Source organism: Pleurodeles waltl, chromosome 10 (genome assembly GCF_031143425.1).
Source record: "Pleurodeles waltl isolate 20211129_DDA chromosome 10, aPleWal1.hap1.20221129, whole genome shotgun sequence".
Lineage (NCBI taxonomy): Eukaryota > Metazoa > Chordata > Amphibia > Caudata > Salamandridae > Pleurodeles > Pleurodeles waltl.
Window position 1 is genome coordinate 87,901,227 of NC_090449.1, and position 19,108 is coordinate 87,920,334.

Consider the following 19,108-nt stretch of genomic DNA (forward strand, 5'->3'; position numbering starts at 1 on the left):
GTTGTCATAGTCATGCATGCCCAGGCGGAAAACAACACAGGAACACACAAGAGATATGAGATATGTTTTTAATACATTTATTGAAACAATCATAGTCTTGGATAGAGAGAATGATCTGTGATAATAAGGCAGATGAAACAAAGCAACGTTACCAGCACAGTGAAAAGAATAAACAGTCCAACCATGGCAAATACTTTCTAGATATCCCTATCTCTTACCCTAAACTGAAAGCATAGTGGGTGTACTCTCTACCGTCACCTGATCCAGGAGGATAGTCTTAGCCTCATACCTGGAGAACTCTACCAGTAAATCGTCCTGTAGTGTAGATGGCAATCCTTCTCTGCAAACTGAGAGATCAGCACCAGTAGAGCTGCATGTGGAACACAGCACTCATCCCAAGACGGTCACGGCTGGAGTGCTCCTCTGAGTCCTCCAGGTCAGTGCATCATTTATATAATCAAAGCCACACTGTGTTTGAGGAGGCTAGCGCAGGAGTTTTAATAAAAATATCAATGAGCATTCATGTATTCTGAGTAATGGATTTGTGTAGAAACTGTATTAACCTAGAGAAAATAATGTACACATTTGAAAATGTGATCACGATGAGTGGCCACCAATGTTCATGAAGTTTACGTATTAATGGCTTATTAATATGAAATGTTAAGCATATGTTTGATTAATGTAGTAATGTGTCACATCAAGGGTTATGCATTATGTATTCGCTTTTTTAATTGAAAGCCTTAAATTAGAGGAGGCCTTGGTCTAGTTGCACAGCCTCATTTCAAGCTGCATTTCTTGCACATTAAATAAAATGGCTGTCTTAGAGAATTAAACTGTGATTTTCCACTTCACCGTCAAATGTGTCCGTAGCTAAAAGTCTTTCTCATGAGAACCACTTGCTAGAAGATGCTCTTTTTGTTAAATGTAACATTATGAGTGTAATGTGTGTAAGACTGACTTTCTCAGAAGAAAAATAGAGACACTAAGTGGAGTATAAGCTGCAACAATATTGTTACCTGACAAGCAGGACGATGAGGACATTGCAAGAAAAGCCAATCAGCGACATGTGAACGGAGTATTAGTAGAAATCATAGATTTTATGTTTTTGTTTTATTGGACAAAGTGTGAACATGCAAACCCTTGACCAACAGGGACTTTGGAAAAAGTTTTAGGAAATTTGAATTAACAGGACTGCACTGAGAAGAAATCAGCATTTACCAATCTCTCCATTTTTCTTGAGGGTTTACCTCTATTCTTTTGATTTGCTTAACGGCTTTGCCTTTTCTGAACTTTGATGCTGAATCTGATGCCTTGCTGACCGAACTGATGTCCTGATGATGAAGACTATCTTAGTTTGCCGATCCAATTGAGGAGAGGTATTCTTTTGCCCATCTGTTTGTTATGTCTGTTTGCTTTTTCTTTCTAGGTACCCACTGCCCTGTTTTGATAGAGCCAAAGTTAGATGTTTTCCAAATGTGTGTTAACTAAAGTGTTTAGCATGACGCCCAAAATGCTGATGCTAATCTAATGTTAGATAAGGATCCTCACTAATGAGGAATTGCATAGGGAATAACATGTGATGTCTTTTCTTTGCTGAATCTAAATTTATGTGACATTGTTTGCTCAATTATTCATGTTATTAATTTGCACTGTAACTTTAGCATGTGTAGCAGTTGAAGTTTTGATTAGATTGTGTTTCTTTTGCAGATCTGGACAGCCAGTGTTATTTCTGTATGTGTATCATTTGATTTTGAGATTATCTTACATGACATTAGCATTGGTAATATAGGGAAATAAAGATTCTAACTTTTACTAAAAGGAGTGGTTATTCATGACTGAAAAGTCATGGTGTGTAACAATTACTGACTCCATAGATTACTAATGCTGTTGATTATCAGTGATTATTGATGTTACTGATTGGTCATTGATTATTGATCTGCCTGTACTGGATCTATGGTGAGAACATCTTAACTGTGAGTCAAAAGGTTCATCCACCTATTCGCGTCCCCTTGTAAATGTACTTATTACGGTCAGATGCGCTAACAAGGGAAAGCTCTGATGCGCTGATTTGTCTAGATGTTAGAAGCTGTCTCCAAACCGCACGCAAGCACTAGGATTTCTTGTACTGTATTCCTAGCTTTAAAAATAGTGTACAGCTGTTAGGGTTTGTGCACAGCAAAGAGCATGTCCCCTCTCACTGCACTAGTGGGTTCTGTAATAGCTCCCTTTTAAACTTACTATTGAAAGCCTTTCTTGTTATCTCACCTTCCCCCCCCCTAGGCTTTTGTGTATTTTGTTTAATGTGCTGTTTTGTTTACACATTGGGCCTTGCTTTTACCAAGGCTTTTTTTAAACACTCCTCTCTAGGCCATGTGTTAATTTAACTCATTTGCATAATAACTGAAACTCTGCACACCTTTCAAGAACATGTGCAGCATGTGAGGACCACACCCAGCTCTTCAAACCACACCCAGCTCTGCACACCTTTCAAGAACATGTGCAGCATGTGAGGACCACACCCAGCCCTGTCTATAAAAGGCAGCCCCCGAGCCTCACCCAGTGCTTGTGCTCATCTACCTCCCGCTTACCTGAGGACAGATCCCTCGGCGCTGGCACTCCTGCTCTCTACAGACTTTCATTGGCTTTAATGGGCGCAGCTGCTGGCTCTTCCTTCTTCCGGTTTCCGGTTCCTCCTTGCCTCAGCCTCTCTCCTACAAGCAACCTGCAAAAGAGAAAGAAGACAAGGTTAGACTGATCAGTATCTCTTGCCAGCAACAAGTAAGTGCAAAACTTTTATTACCTGAAAGAACTTTGACAACAATTTCTGGATTCGTGTATAGACAATTTGAAACAAGATATCTTCCACGAACATTGTGATTCAAACTCTTTGTTACAAGAATACTTTGCGGAACTTTGTGAAGCAAACATTTTTTTATGGAACTTTTAAGAATCGAACCGTGGAAACCATTAACAGCAAGGCAAACAGTAAATCAAGGACTTGCACAAATTACATGCTGTATTTTGACGTAAAAGTACAGTATTTGTTTTATAAAAGATTCTGGAAATATGGGAAAAGTGAGTCTGCTATTGGCAATTTAGGCTTTAGTTATATTAAGATGAATGTTTGATATTGGTAATTCTGATAACGGTATTTGTTTAATGTTTTAGAAGCTTTAGAGTAATAGAAAGCACATCCCAGAGCAGTAACACATTCCAAACCTGGAAACTAGAGACCAGGATCCAAGAGGTACTTTTAGAAGAAAATTTCTAATAAATAAAGGGATAGTCAGGAACCCAGTTAGGAATAGGATGTACTTATCTGTTCTTTGTTTATGTTTCATTAGGCACCAGTTTCTACAGAAGTCAGAGAGGGCCGCAGATTTGTGCAGCACTTCAACAGTGGAAACGCAAGAACGGTGTTGTCTCTTTATTTTATTTTATCCACTTCCCCCCTTCCCTTGAGCTTCTGTTCTTAGTGCACTGTTTTAAAAACTAGTGTGCTGGAACAAGCAGTTTCAGGGTGGGGTCGGATTGTCTTCAACCTCCATCAGAACTGAACAAGGACTCAGGTGAGCTGGGCTTTGACAGAATACAAGATGAACCAAGTCTCCCTCCTGAATATTCTGACTTTAAAGACGTCTTTGATCCAGTAAAGGCTAGTGTGCTGCCCCCACATAGGTCTTATGACTGTCGTATAGATCTTATCCCAGGGGCCCCTTTACCTAATAACAGAGTATATGCTTTGACTGACGAAGAAACCAAATACTTAAGAACCTACCTAGATGACCTACTACAGTCTGGGTTCATCCGTCATTCCACATCTCCGGTGTCATCTCCACTCTTTTTTATCCCGAAGCCGGATAAATCCCTGCGCGCGTGTCTCGATTATAGAGGACTAAATAAGGCTACAATAAAGAATAAATATCCTCTTCCTCTAATACCTGTGTTGTTGGATCAATTAAGACATTCTACTGTATACACTAAACTAGATCTGCGGGGAGCTTACCACCTGGTCCGAGTAAAAGAGGGGGATGAGTGGAAGACAGCTTTCAAGACAAAGTTTGGTTTATTTGAGTAGACAGTAATGCCCTTTGGGTTATGTAATGCCCCTGCGGCCTTTCAGTTCTTTATAAATGAGGTCCTACACGAATTCCTGGACGTTTGTGTCATAGTATACATAGACGACATCCTCATTTACTCTAAGAACTCAGAAGAACATACCCAACATGTTCGTGCAGTATTATCAAAGTTAAAAGAAAATCATCTTTTTGCTAAGTTAGAAAAGTGTACTTTTAATGTCAGCAAGGTGGACTTTTTAGGATACTGCCTGTCACCTCAAGGAATAACTATGGATGTAAAGAAAATCAGTGCTATTGCTGATTGGCCAGAACCATCCTCTGTAAAAGATATTCAGAAATTTCTGGGTTTCGCCAATTTTTATAGGAGGTTTATTGCACATTTTGCAAACATTGCGGCCCCAATAACTACCTTGTTGCGGAAAGGGCAACGATTTCTTTGGACTGATGAGGCGGCACACGCCTTTCAACTCCTAAAACAAAAGTTCACTTCAGCCCCAATTCTGAAACATCCTGATCCTGACTTGCCTTTTTTTGTTGAAGCGGATGCTTCACAAGTAGCTTTAGGAGGAGTTCTCTCTCAACGAGATGCAGTAGATGGCCAGTTACATCCTATAGCCTTCTATTCCAAAAAGTTATTACCAGCTGAACAAAATTACACTGTGGCTGAAAGGGAACTACTAGCTATCAAAGTAGCCTTTTCAGAATGGAGGCACCATTTAATGGGAGCCAAGTACCCAGTTACAATCTTTTCTGACCATAGGAACCTACAGTTTTTTGGATCACTTAAAGCACTAACACCACGTCAGATGCGCTGGTTATTTTTTTTTAGCACATTTGACTTTGTTATAACCTATAGACCAGGTGCACAACAAATTCAATCTGATGTGTTATCTAGATACGGACATACTTCAGACATGAAACAAGATAAAATAGGAGAACCCATTATTCCTCCCCAAAAGTTTTTGGCACCAGTACAACAGAAGGATTTCATCACAGATCTATATAATGCACACATGCAAATAGCACCTTAGGATTGGTTAAAGGATTCCCATAACACAATACAACGAGGTTTATTGTATCACGACAACATGCTGTTAGTGCCCACCTCTGAATTACAAACACAGGTGATAATTTGGCATCACGCCTCACCGTTGGCAGGTCATCCTGGTTGGGTAAAAACCCTGGAAAATGTGCAAAAACACTTTTGGTGGGACACTATAAGAAAGGACATTAAGCAATTTGTCACTACCTGTCCAATTTGTGCAAGACATAAATCTTCTCATAAGGCCCCTGACGGTTTGTTAATACCAATGCCAACACCCAAGCAACCTTGGCACACTGTGAGCGTAGACTTTATTGTAGGTTTACCACCTGTAAAATCTTTCACAACAGTGTTGGTTATAGTGGATTTTTGATCTAAAATGGCACATTTTGTACCATTACGGAAATTACCCACCGCGGCATAATTTGCCGATATTTTTATAAGGGAAATTGTGCGTTTACATGGTTTGCCAAGCAAAGTGGTGTCAGACCGAGGGAGCCAGTTCAACTCTAAATTTTGGAAAAAATTATGTAAAAAACTGAAAATAGATGTGGCATTATCCACTGCTTTCCACCCAGAGACAGATGGACAGACTAAACGACTGAACCAAACCTTACTTCAAACGCTACGTTGTTTATTGGCTGATTATTCTAGTGAATGGTTGGAAGCTCTCCCTGTAGCGGAGTTTGTTTATAATAATACTGAGCATTCAGCTCTACTTTGCTCACCATTCTATTTCTTGCAGGGGTATCATCCAAGAGCTATACCCATTTTGTTAGAAGATTCTCTGTTACCTGCAGTAACGGATAGACTAACAAGGTTAGGTGACATACAAGACAAAGCCAGGAAACATTTATTAAAGTACAAGGAAAGCATGAAAATACAAGCAGACAAACACAGATCTGAGGCCCCAATGTATAAAATCGGTGACAAGGTATGGCTCTCCACAAAGAACCTAAACATAGAGGGATCCCGAAAGCTGCAACCACGTTTCATTGCACCCTTTAGTATAACTGCCATAGTAAACCCGGTAACAGTAAAATTAGATTTACCAAAAGAATATCCAGTACATACTACATTCCATGTGTCCTTGCTTAAGCCGTACAATCCAAAAACCCGACCTGAACCACCACCTCCACCCATACCAATTAAGGGAAATCTAGAGTATGAAGTGAAAAGCATAAAAGACTCAAAAAGAATTAGTGGACGTCTGTTTTATTTAGTAGAATGGAAAGGATATGATGAATCTGAGAATTCATGGGAACCAGCATCATATGTACATGCCCCACAGCTGATTAGACGGTTTTATTTAAAAAATCCAGGAAAACCCCGTCCTGTAGGAGGGCCTTTGAGGGGGGCAACTGTTAGGGTTTGTGCACAGCAAAGAGCATGTCCCCTCTCACTGCACTAGTGGGTTCTGTAATAGCTCCCTTTTAAACTTACTATTGAAAGCCTTTCTTGTTATCTCACCTTCCCCCCCCCAGGCTTCTGTGTATGTTGTTTAATGTGCTGTTTTGTTTACACATTGGGCCTTGCTTTTACCAAGGCTTTTTTAAAACACTCCTCTCTAGGCCATGTGTTAATTTAACTCATTGCATAATAACTGAAACTCTGCACACCTTTCAAGAACATGTGCAGCATGTGAGGACCACACCCAGCTCTTCAAACCACACCCAGCTCTGCACACCTTTCAAGAACATGTGCAGCATGTGAGGACCACACCCAGCCCTGTCTATAAAAGGCAGCCTCCGAGCCTCACCCAGTGCTTATGCTCGTCTACCTCCCGCTTACCTGAGGACAGATCCCTCGGCGCTGGCACTCCTGCTCTCTACAGACTTTCATTGGCTTCAATGGGCGCAGCTGCTGGCTCTTCCTTCTTCCGGTTTCCGGTTCCTCCTTGCCTCAGCCTCTCTCCTACAAGCAACCTGCAAAAGAGAAAGAAGACAAGGTTAGACTGATCAGTATCTCTTGCCAGCAACAAGTAAGTGCAAAACTTTTATTACCTGAAAGAACTTTGACAACAATTTCTGGATTCGTGTATAGACAATTTGAAACAAGATATCTTCCACGAACATTGTGATTCAAACTCTTTGTTACAAGAATACTTTGCGGAACTTTGTGAAGCAAACATTTTTTTATGGAACTTTTAAGAATCGAACCGTGGAAACCATTAACAGCAAGGCTAACAGTAAATCAAGGACTTGCACAAATTACATGCTGTATTTTGACGTAAAAGTACAGTATTTGTTTTATAAAAGATTCTGGAAATATGGGAAAAGTGAGTCTGCTATTGGCAATTTAGGCTTTAGTTATATTAAGATGAATGTTTGATATTGGTAATTCTGATAACGGTATTTGTTTAATGTTTTAGAAGCTTTAGAGTAATAGAAAGCACATCCCAGAGCAGTAACACATTCCAAACCTGGAAACTAGAGACCAGGATCCAAGAGGTACTTTTAGAAGAAAATTTCTAATAAATAAAGGGATAGTCAGGAACCCAGTTAGGAATAGGATGTACTTATCTGTTCTTTGTTTATGTTTCATTAGGCACCAGTTTCTACAGAAGTCAGAGATGGCCGCAGATTTGTGCAGCACTTCAACAGTGGAAACGCAAGAACGGTGTTGTCTCTTTATTTTATTTTATCCACTTCCCCCCTTCCCTTGAGCTTCTGTTCTTAGTGCACTGTTTTAAAAACTAGTGTGCTGGAACAAGCAGTTTCAGGGTGGGGTCGGATTGTCTTCAACCTCCATCAGAACTGAACAAGGACTCAGGTGAGCTGGGCTTTGACAACAGCTTACATACAGAGAAAGGCTAAGTAAAAATAAGTAGCATATGCAGTGTATTCTAGAAATAATATAGTGCAAGCGAAATTGTGTAAATGTTGTTCCTAAAATGGACGGCAGCAACACCGGCCCAAGAAGGCCTCATGAAACATTGTTTATTTTGAGGTCCTCATGTTTGTAAATGTACTATATAAACGTGAAAATATCTTCCTTATGAATTACTAAGTTCATTTTACCTGATTTTTATAGTTATCCGTCTGAAAGTTTTTCACTTTTTCAAAGATCAAATTCATTGAGATAGGAAAGCATACGAATAATTCAATTAGTTATTACAGTGCATAGCGATCTCAATAAAGTATATTACAGCAAACTGCCTATATAAACAAAACACAAAAGCAAACATTTTGCATAGCAAATAAATGAGTAGAACAAAAACATACTTTTAAAACGACAATATATATACCTATAAAGGCAAAAGTTAAAATTAGAATCTTTTTTACCTACCCAAATATTCTTAGCAAAAGCTGCCTTTGGACTTAGAAGAGGACAAAGGCCTTTTCTCTAACGATAATTATTTCCAGGTGCATTCGGAGATTTTGAAGTTCTGGCACCCATTGCCTTCCCAATGAATTTTATAACATGTAATTTTATAACGTAATTGAATTAGTAGATGATCAAATGAAGCGGAAAATTAGATTGCGGAATGCAGAACCCTCTTCATTCAACTCTAAATAACAGTTTCAATAAGAGATGCCTTAAGAACGAATACACGGAACTTAAAGGCAAGAAAATATCCCCTTCTCCAACCCAATTATTTAAAACAGATTCCTTTTCCATGGCAATAACGTCTCTATTTTATTCATTCTTTCGAATGTTCTATTGTTCAACTTAGCTTTACAATTTAATAAAGGCAATCAACAGTTTTGCTATATTTTTTAAATAACACCTTATTAAATTCAGTATTACAAAATGGAAACAATCGACAGCAGGGAAGTGCGTCCAGACAACGGGTGTAACTGTGTTTTTCAGGTACCGAGCATCCAATTTGTATACTGAATGGGTGGAACCAGTATGGAATACTTTTAAAAAAGCCTGGAGTTGTTCATCCTACTTTGTGATGAAAGCAAAATTCCCCCTTGAGCCACTTGTTTTTGTCCAGATGAATGCTCATGATCCATAAGAACAGCCGAGAAGCGCAGAAACATGTTGACATAACCTCACAGTGTGGGCAAATAAAGTTCCTGATCTTTATTTGTAGGTTTATGGCAGGATACTTGTTATAACATTGACATGCCCACTTTTACATTACATGCCCATAGTGTAGTCTGAGGGGGAGCTTACATTTTCCAGTGAGACTCAGGGTGGTACAGGGAATTTGTTTGACAGTAACAAACCGCATACTTACACACATATAAGTGAAAAAACCACTGTACATATTCTGCTAGTACCAGTAGATGTCGATTCATACTTTGGGGCAAACCTGAGGATGAAGCACTCCACATGCTGTAGATGGTAGTTTGAGGTCCTTTATACTTTCATCTGGAACACTCTTTAAAGGATACTGAACTATGAGCTTATATTTGAGGTCTGAATGTGTTTGTTTATCATGCTATGGAATTGCCTGAGCGTTTCTAACCATGTATGTTGTTGCTTCAAACATTAAGGCCCATATTTATACTTTTTTAGTGCTGCTTTTTAATGCAAAAGTGGTGCAAAATTACAAAGTACAATTGTATTTTGTAAGTTTGCGCCACTTGTGCATCAAAAAATGACGCAAATGTGGCACAAAAAAAGTATAAATATAAGTCTAAGGGCCAGATGTAGGAAGGAAAAGATTTGTGAGTCGGAAATTGCGAGTCATTGCGACTCGCAATTTCCGACTCGCAAAATGGGATCCAACAAAAAAAAGCGACATCAATTTACGACTCGCAAATGATGTTGCACCGCAGATTGCGAGTCCGCTATTAGCGAGGTCGCTTTTTGCGACCTCGCTAAAAACGAACTCGCAATTTGCGAGTCGGGTAACAAAAATTGCGACTGTGCCGCAAATTGCATGCAGGTGCAGCAATACAGTTGGAAAAACACTTCCTGGCTCTTGCTGATGACATCAGAGCCAGGAAGACATCAAATACACCTGGGAGGAGGGAGGACCACACCCTTTTCAAACTGCTGAGCAACTACCTGGAGGAACAGCTGCAACAATGGAAGACACAGGCAGTGCAGGAAGGAAGAGGAAATTGAAATTCTCTGAAAAGGAACTTGAGGTGCTGACAGAGGAATGCTGCCAGCACCATGACCAGCTTTTTAGAAAGGCATCCCTGAGCGTCCCAGACACTGAAAAGAGGAGGATCTGGCAGGACATCCAGGAGAGGATCAATGACATAGGGTCAGCCACAGGAGCATCGAATAAATAAAAAAACGTGGTATGACCTGCGCTCCAGGACAAAGGAGAGGGTGGCAGGGCACCTCAGGGAGATGAGGGGCACAGGAGGAGGCCCATCCACCATCCCACCACCCACAGCCATGGAGGAATTGGTTTAGCAGACCCTGGAGCCTGAGGCAGTGTCAGGAATGGGAGCACTGGACACGTCAGCGCAAGGGACATCAAAAAGTGAGTACCATGAAATGAAACATGCATGTACACCTATAAATGCTATACCCGCACTCACCCAGTACAGAGCAGCAGGCACAACCAGACTAGCTCTATTCTAGACTAGCAACCACCAGAATGGTGCATTATGGGCAATGTAGTACAGTAGGCAGCATTTAGGGAACTGTTTATTAGGAGGCATACAACAGATGTTAGATACTGACAGTGTGTTCCCCATGTCCCACAGGTCTCCCACAATACACCCCCAACAGCCACACCATCCAGGGTGAAGAAAGCTGGCCACAGGCAGGGCAGGAGTCTGCAGCAGACACTACAGGGCCCAGCACCACACCACCACAGTTCCCTCCAGATGAAGAAGTGGACATGGAGGAAAGAGACACAACACCTGGTCCCAGTCACAGCGTGAGACAGCAAGAGCCAGAAGCACCACTGCGTCGCAGACGCAGACTCCAAGTCCAGGCAGTGTCCCAGAAGGATATAGGGGACGCATCCATGTCTGCAGTTGAGGCATCCCTCCTATCTGGTCAGCGCCTGCAAACAAGGCAGTTGAGGATTATTTCTGGGGCAATGCAGAGGATGGAGCACAATTTTACACATGGCCTGGCAGAAGTGAACACACAGTTCACAAGACTGAATGACAAAGTCAGTGACCTAGCACTATCCATACGCCAACTGGTGATGGAACTGGTGGCAGAGAGACAAAGTGCAAGGTGCCATGAGCGCCAACTAGTGCAGAGACTAGACCGCATGGCAGCATCCATTGTCCGTCTTTCAGTGAACACCACAAAGCTGTCACGACGTACGGTGATCCTGCAGGTGGACCTGGGCCACTTTGCAGGGGATGTGGCGCGGGGACTGGGCCGCATTAGCCACGCTGTGGACATGCTGGAGGCCAGGCAGGTGACAAGGGGCACGGCTGAGACACCTCAGGACAGTGAGGAGGGGCCCACCACCAGCAGCGCATCTGCCACAGACACACGTGTCTTGTGGAGTGGCAGTGCACGTCAGGGGTCTGCTGACCCACCTTGCACGAGCCATGCTGGGCGTACCAGGAGGAGGTGTTAGGCCCAAACACTGCAGGACTCATGAGGCACATGCAGTTAATGTGTCCTCATTGAGGGTGGACATGTGCATCCCCTTACCAACAGTTCAGTTATTTTGTTATTAAGTTCACTTATTAAAATGTTTTGTTTGATCCACTTCAGAACTGGGCTCTTTGTGTGTGACATTAGTGTGTGTGGTGACACTTACCACGTACCTTCCAAAGTATTGGTTTGCAATGTGGTCCCGTCTCTGTCTGCCTTGATTTGTAATGCTTCTATCCCCAGGCTGGCGATGTGGTAGCTCTTGCTCGTCATCCTCCGAATCTGGGTCTTCAGGGGTGAGATGTAGCCCACGTCTGGTGGCAATGTTGTGAAGTATGGCGCATGCGCCAACTATCTTGAAAGCTGTTATTGGGGCATACTGGAGCGCACCTCCACTTCTGTGGAGGCATCGGAATCTTGCCTTTAACAGTCCAAAGGTCCTCTCTATGACATTTCTGGTCCGCCTATGTGCACTGTTAAATCGCCTCTCATTCGCATTGCTGGGTGTTAGGTATGGGGTAAGTATCCATGGTCGTAGCGCATATGCACTGTCACCTGTTTGGCAAAAATTAACAATGTTAGCAGGGCATGGATGGTTTCTACAGTGACCTGTGTGTATGGCTTCAGGGTGTCTGCAGCAATACCTAATAGATATCCATCTCCAAACTCCCCACGTTCTAGGCGTTGGTGTATCCCACTGTGCCTGAAAATGTAAGAGTCATGTGTACTCCCTGGAAATTTGGCTACCATGTCAGTGATGACATAATGGGCATCACATACCACCTGGATGTTCAGTGAGTGTGTACACTTCCGATTGCGGAACAGATATTCCAGATTTGCAGGAGGGCATATTTGTATATGTGTCCCGTCTACACACCCTATCACATGTGGGAAGTTGGCAATTCTGTAGAATTCCAACTTGGTGCTGTTGATTTCTGCCTCATTCCTGGGTAGGTATATGTATCTGGACATGTGTGTGAGTATGGCATCTAGGAAACATCTGAAGAACCGTGAGAGTGCACTTTGGGATACCCCACCTGCCACTGCAATGACCCCCTGATGGCTACCAGAGGCCAAGAGGTGCAGTGAGCATAGCACTTGCACATGTGTGGGGAAGGCACTGCCGCGCACAGTCTGTCGTTGACGCTGCGGATTGAGTAGATCAATTAATTCTAATATTGCTGCACTGCTGAGTCTGTTTTTTGTCATATATCTCCTCCTCAGTTTGTTGGAAAAGTGTCTGTCTGGTTCTGTTTATCCTCTCCTGTCTCTGGCTCCTCCTCCTCTGCTGTGCGGCGTGGACTCTCCTCTTCCTTGCTATCACATATATTTCAGACATTTTGAGTAACACAGATGCCTTCTGGGTCTCCTTTTATACTTTGGTTCTGGTTACCACCTGCTCTGACTTAGTGGCAATTTGGGTGTGCAAAATGGGCTTTTTGCAACTAGTCGCAATTTGCAACTGGCTTTTTCATATGGTTTGCGACTCGCAAATTGCGTCTACCTGTTTGCGGGTCGCACAATGGGGTCGCAATTTTTGCGAGTCGGTAATGGCTCGCATCGCAATTTGCACTTCGGAAATGGGTTTTCTGCATCCCATTTCCGATTTTGCGGGAGTCGCAAATTGCGATTCGGGCCAATTGCGACTCGCAAATTTTTGCTACATCTGGCCCTTAGTGCTCTACAGTGACAAACAAGTAGATTGACATGAATGGTTTTATACAAAGTGTATACTTATAGTTAATGGATATGTTATGTACTGCATTATTTATACATTCTCACACTTGAAGAGACCATTACTGCACAGTAACCATTAAGCAAAGTATTTTAGGCTTGAACTTTTCTCATGATTCATTCTTCATTTTCTCCATATTTCTGAATTGCAAATTCATACGTCACCACTACTCATGCTGCTCTTGCATTCAACTCTGTTTTTTGTACACTTAGGGCCATATGTACGAACACTTTTTCCCATAGACACAGAATGGGTAAAAACCTTTGCTACATCTGGGCCTAGGTGCACTGTGGTGCTAATGATGTAAAGGACATTATTTTTGACCCATCCTGGTGTCCATATGCAGAATGGACACAGCGTATCCTTTAGTGGGCATGCCCACCATAGACCAGGACATAACCTTTAATTATGGAGAAAAGAAATCGCTGTCCCGGGCAGGCGCTTGTTTATGCATGCACTGACTAGGCACAGCACTGAGTGCAATGTGAAATAACTGGTCTGTTTTTAATTATGAAGGACCTGCACTTCTTTGAGGAGAGGGTGAGTATCCCAAAACAGGAGGGTTTAGTGAGTGACTGCATCCGCCTGCAGGGGAATGGTTGGATGCCCCCAGGGTCCCAGTACTCCTGTCCCAATTGGCACTGTCAGGGGGTGAACTAACCATGACCCACCTCATATGTGGTGCACCATAAGCAAGATTACTGACAAGTTCCTGTACCCACATTTGTAATATGGGTGGACACAAGGGCAAATATCTTTCCTTATATGCATGGACTACACACCCATGCATATTTGGGACTGCATCCTTGAGACTGCACTAGCACACTTTTTGCACAAGCAAGATCCGTGCCCTTCAGTAATGTAAAGGGCCAAGAGGGCACAAAAATCAATGAGCAAATAACTGGTATGCCATAGGAAATCACTCTTCGCCTAAAAGAACAAGGTTGTGCCCAGATCTCTGCCATCCAAGCCCTGGGGCGTGCTGACCTGGGTGACAGAGGGAATGCTGCTTCCGAGAGATGATAACATGTACAATCTCTTAGAATATAGTGCCGGAAATGGCATTTTGGGTAGGAAGCAATTCTTGGGTCAAGCCATTGGCCAAGTGTCCAGTTCATTGCCTCATTGTTTGACTATGCTGATTTTTAGCCTTTTTTCTGTCTTGTTGCCTCCCGTTTGTGGTCTAATTTACTTCCTGAGTTCTGAGGCTGGCAGACAGTCTCTTTGTTGGCTGTAGTCCAATCTACCATTCCCAGGTACCAATTATTTTAGACTTTTTTATAAGGAGAGGATATCCGGAGTGCTTTGTCCACTGTGAGTGCATAAATGACAGCAGGGTTTGGCTTACATTGTCATGGTGGGAGCGTAAAAAAAGAGTAAGGAGAACATACATGTTTAGTCGATGGCTCACACATTACCAGAGTTAGGCCTCTTATGAGTCGAATCTCTCCAAGGGCCATTGGGATAGCATACAGGTGAACTCACCCATGTTTAGTGGGTATCACACACTTTTTACTTCTATTGACTTGCCTGACAAAAATATGCATCCATTCATGGTAATGGAGTCACTCGCTTTTTGAACCTACTTCTCTCCAAAAAAAGTGTTAATTTCCCATTTACCTTAATATGATCAATTTCTTAAACATCTACCTTCTCAAGAATTTTGAGGCAACGGTTTAACAGGTACGGGGTAGACCAGCTTCATTGGTGTAGGCATGCGGTCATGTTTCCACTAGAACTACAGGTATAAGGTAAAGAAAGTCCCCCATTCTTTGTGAGATGCCACAATTAATTTTGCAACACATTCAAATTTAGCAAATGAAGTTGGATGGATCATGGTGCTGGTGCTTGGATGGAGAAATGTTCAGTTCAGTACATTGGTTTTCTCATACACCGAAGGGATGGCATTTCTGTTAACTATTGCAGCAGAGGCAGGCAATAATAACACAAGGAGAGATGTAAAGCTGAATATGGTTGAAACTGAATTTTAAAATGAGCAAACAGGTATTCTATGCACTTTTATGTTGCCATTTTCAACAGAATGAGGGGTGTACCCATGAAAATAGTGCAAAAGGCATGCAAATGTGAGTGCGGAATGAGTATTGTTTCTGAGTGCAAGGTCTTAGTATCTATTAGGAGGGCGGAGGAAGGGGAGTGTTTGTGTGCCTGTGTGAACTGTACAATGAGAGATATGCCAGTGTGAGGGTAGGGTAAGCTTCATGCTTGTGTGAGTACAGAGTGAGGCATGTATCTGAGTGCAGTGTAAGGGTACAGTAATGGGTACACCCGTGAGAGTGTATGATGAGCTGCACTTATATATGGGTGCAGGGTGACAGGTGACCATGTGTGAGTTCATGGTGTGAGTATTGTAGGGTTTCAGTGTGTGAGTGTAGGGCAAGGACTGTGCTGTATGACTGCAGAATGAAAGGTGTGCCTGCTTGAACAGAGTGTGGGCCTCATGCCTGTCTGAGTGCAGGGTGAGTAATGTGCCTAAAAGCAGTCTTTCACTGTGTATCAGGAGCACAGCGTGGGACTGGGCTGTGTGAGTGCATAGAATATGTTTTTTATGCCCTGGTAGGGAACAAACAGCCAAAATCATTTTTCTCCATTGTAGTGCTGCTAGCTCCATTTGCTAACATAGAAACTCTTTATTAAAGTTTAATAAAATCAACTTTTGACAGGAGTAAGCTAGCAACGTCATCCAAAGTATTAAAATAATAGTTACAATAAATCCAACAACTAGTCAAGGTCTGATTTATTATCATTATTCCAGGAAACTAGTTTTGGAACTTGTTTTCCTGAAGTTGCCTTTGCCAGCCCTATAGCAGCCTCTTCTGATTGGCAATCCTTTGTCAGCCTGAGCTAAGCTGCTCCCTGATGAGGTGTGAAGAGACCTTGGGCTGAAACAATAGAAACATCTGGTGGGTGGAGATCTGTTTCCTGTATATGCCAAAACAGGTAGGGTGCTTGTGTAGCAAAACTGGTCTTCAAAGAGAGAATCACAGATAGTACAAGAACCAGGCCCATCTGTCCCTTCCTGCACCCCCTGCCAGATAGGAGCCTCTCCAGCTAGATAATGAGAGGGCCTGGAAGGGGAGTGTAGTGACAGGTTAATTACATCTGTGGGTTGGATTATCCAGACCTGAACTCCAAGGAAAGATTTGTTCCATTTTGATTTTTGCAGAGATGAGCATTCTAGGACAAAAATATGCCATACTCAGAGGGGGGCAATCTAGAACCCCCATTGGTAGGTGAGGGCACCCTCCTTGCTAGCCCAAAATGTGAAATCAATATGGGAGAGCTGCAGAGCACTTGGAAGCATCTAGAGAAGAAGGACTGTCCTGCTGGACCCTTGGACTGCACAAGAGAGGATTGCACTCATAAGGCCTACACCTGTTGCATTCACAAGGCTTCACAACAAAATAAATTTGCCTGGCTTAAAGGACTCAGGAGTGGACTCCCTGGTCAGCAACAGGTACAAAAAAAAGAGCTACCTGCAACAACAATGACAACTTCAGCTGACCAGCTTCATGTGGATTTTACTTGGATTGACCAGGTGCATAGTGGGAGTTGTAGTCCCAGATCCTAAGAGGCAAACCAGAGTTCTGAACCGTTGGCTGGTGTTGTGGGTGGCTTTCTTGCATTAAGAAGTCTCAGAGAAGAACTCCTGAAAGTTTGGAAACTTTTGGTGAACTTTTGTGAAAAATCTCCACAAGCAGAGCGACATCAAAGACAAGAGTCAAGCCAGCAATGTGCAGGTTTGCCCTGCTGAAAGCTCTGAAGCACTCTACATTGAAGTCAAAGACCTCCAGGAAGCACCGAGCCATTGCGCTGCAGGAGGCCGGCACAGTCAAACCAAAGTCTGGATCCGAGGACCCACCCACTAGATGCTGACAGAAAAAGATCTATAAAAGTGACTAAGTCAGAAGGTAAAAACTTCACTGGGCCCTACCTTTCATTGTAGCCGACTCCATCACGGGCAGCCTGAAACTTTGACTTTGTCTGGGTCCAGTGTGACCAGATAGTCACGGGTGGTGCTTTTTACTTTTATGCGATAGGAAGCACATTTCTATAATTTCATCTTTAGAAATTCATATCTCTGGTCGCTATTAGGTAGTTATAGTTAGTTTGGTTTTTTGACTTGGTTATATGTTTGGCGCTGTTTGACGAATCTTCATGAACATTTCTAAAAAAAGTGTCCTCTAGGGTCTTGTTGTACAAGGAATGCTTCAGGGAGATCGGTCAAGCGGGGCCAGAAAAAAAGGTGATGGTCAAAAATGTTTCTCATGTTAATTCGGAGAGGGATTTTGAACATGACTACAGCCCGACCCACTTGACGGAATTACACCAAATTTCACAGAAAGGTAGCTCTTGGTCCATAAAGCAAGCATTTTGTACTTTGTTGTAAATCTGTTCAGTAGTTTTGGAGATATTAAAGGAAATCCAAATGTCCATATCTAGGGTCACAACAAATTTGCGACGAATTTGCAATAAGTTGCGAATGCTCATGCCAACAGAAATGCCGTGATTGTCTGTCCACAACCAGAGCAGAAAGTTGTAGCTGCCATTGTAGACATCTGGGAATGGCCTTAGGGGCATGAGGGGTAAGGGTAGAGGTACTGTGGCCCTACGGCTGAAATATAAGGGTGTTTGAAATATAGAAGCGTTGGAGAGACCCCCATATGCATAATACGCACCAAAACAGGTTTTTTTTCTCCCAGAAGTGATATTCGTGACTTCGTCATGATGCTGAGTGCGGCCTCCCATGTAAAGTCACAACAAATTCACAAATACTGCCAAATAAAACAACAACAAAAAACTTGCATACTCATTCAGACACTAATGCACCTATACAGACACTGACACACTCACATACCCACTCAGACCATGCACACAATCACAGACCTGTGGCTCATGTGTGGCCGAAGGCCTTGCTGGATGCAGGATTTGTTGCATATAGGGGAGAGGCTGCAGGTCCTGGCAGCAGGCCAAGTCCTGAGGCCAACCTCAGCACACATGGAATAAGGCTGTTTGTGGCGTGGAGTTGGTTACTTATAGGGGGGTAGTCTGCAGGGCCTAGCCACAGGCCAGTGCCTGTGGCCAACCATTGCTGTGCACAGCTGAAGGTCTTCCGTGGGGCAGGGGTTGGTTCTTATAGGGGGCTGGCTGCAGGACCTGGCAGCAACCCATGTCTGGAGGCCAACCTGTGCGGTGAACAGCCGAAGGCCGTGAGTGGCTCTGGGTTTGGCTGTAAGGCCTGGCCTTGCGACCAACCCTTGCCACACAGGGCCGAAGGTCGTGAGTAGCGATGGTTGAATTAACATAATGTAAGTAAAATTACCTAATGTTAAATAATGAAGAAATTTACAGAAAAAAAACGAAAGTTATAGGGACGTTATAGTTAGGTCATTGATTTTTTTTTAAACATAGAAATTCGCATAAAAGTCAAAGGTTTCAGGGACGTTATAGGTAGGTTCACATTTAACTCGCACAAACCCACAGAAATTCAGCAGTTATGGGTAGCTGACATAACTATAACTCATGCCCTAAGGTAACTATAACTTTCCCCCTCGCCGTTCACAGCTATTTACCTAACATATTACATCACTTTTTACAACTTTGATAACATAATTCATAATCAATGTTACATCAGCAGTAAAATGTAAAATGTAACTTTTTGCTGAGAGAGTTCTGCATTTACTGCATTTCTTTTCACACACTTGGAAGGATTCATTGGTGGATCCTTGAAGCAAGGATGTTTATGAAAGGCAA